At 49.6% G+C, this 926-nt stretch overlaps 1 non-coding gene across 1 annotated transcript; it reads left to right on the top strand.

Annotated features, from left to right (window-relative positions):
- The first annotated feature begins 280 nt into the window (after positions 1-280).
- Positions 281-352, top strand: TRNAQ-CUG (transfer RNA glutamine (anticodon CUG)). Its single transcript has one exon. It is a non-coding gene; the product is annotated as a tRNA-Gln (tRNA).
- The last annotated feature ends 574 nt before the right edge of the window (positions 353-926 follow it).

Consider the following 926-nt stretch of genomic DNA (forward strand, 5'->3'; position numbering starts at 1 on the left):
AGAGAAAGGAAGACCGCTGAGTCCACTCACACAGATCCACCTTCCTCGAGTCTTGTCTGACAGAGGACTGCCTTGAGATTAGTCCGTGGAAACTATGGATGCTTAATGAGAATTTTCACTCCTGTTTTATTGAGATGCTCATATATATGCGTCGAAACGGAGTGGACGGCACGGATTGGGTTTGGGATTTTATTGAGATGCTCATGGATATGAGTAGAATCCACTCGAGGGCACTGAGATTGCCATGTGGTATAGAGCTGCAATCAAGCGCTTCCAAGGTGGTTCCATGGTGTAATGGTGAGCACTCTGGACTCTGAATCCAGCGATCCGAGTTCAAGTCTCGGTGGGACCTTATTGTTTAATTCAAAGGAAGGATGTTTAAAACTACAACAAAAAAAAGAAAACTCCTTAAATGAAGGAAACTTGTTACCCCTATTCCGCGTCCACCTCCTGGTCGTCATTTAGGAGCCAGAAAACTTTCCGTCCTCAGGAAAGAAACGAGCGGAGCCCCAAGCTCCGCGGAACAAGAGCTGCTGCAGGTCCCTGCTCCCCGTGGCCTTTTGCGACTCCCAGGCCGGTCCCCTCGTCCTCTCGTCTCCTTCTCAGAAATGGGGGTCCCAGAAACCCCCACAAAATAGCTGAGGAAGGAGAAAAGACAGGAAGAAACAGAGAGGAGAATAGATGAGAAAAACGGAGAAAGTAAGGAATGGAAGGCAGAGGATTTGGGCGTTCACAGCAGCAGTTTCAGTTGCTGGCTTTGGACCACCGCCGCTCTTCACTCAGGAGCGCTCCCATCCCTTCCTGACCCACCCGAGAACTCGGTTCTTTCGAGAAATCTCAAAGCTGCTTGCCTGGCATTTGTTCTTGCAAAGTTTCCTTTCACTGTCTGGAGGTGGATTAAGTTGGTGGGCCAGTGAGTGGAAGCC

The sequence above is a fragment of the Elephas maximus genome, chromosome 3, assembly GCF_024166365.1.
Source record: "Elephas maximus indicus isolate mEleMax1 chromosome 3, mEleMax1 primary haplotype, whole genome shotgun sequence".
NCBI lineage: Eukaryota > Metazoa > Chordata > Mammalia > Proboscidea > Elephantidae > Elephas > Elephas maximus.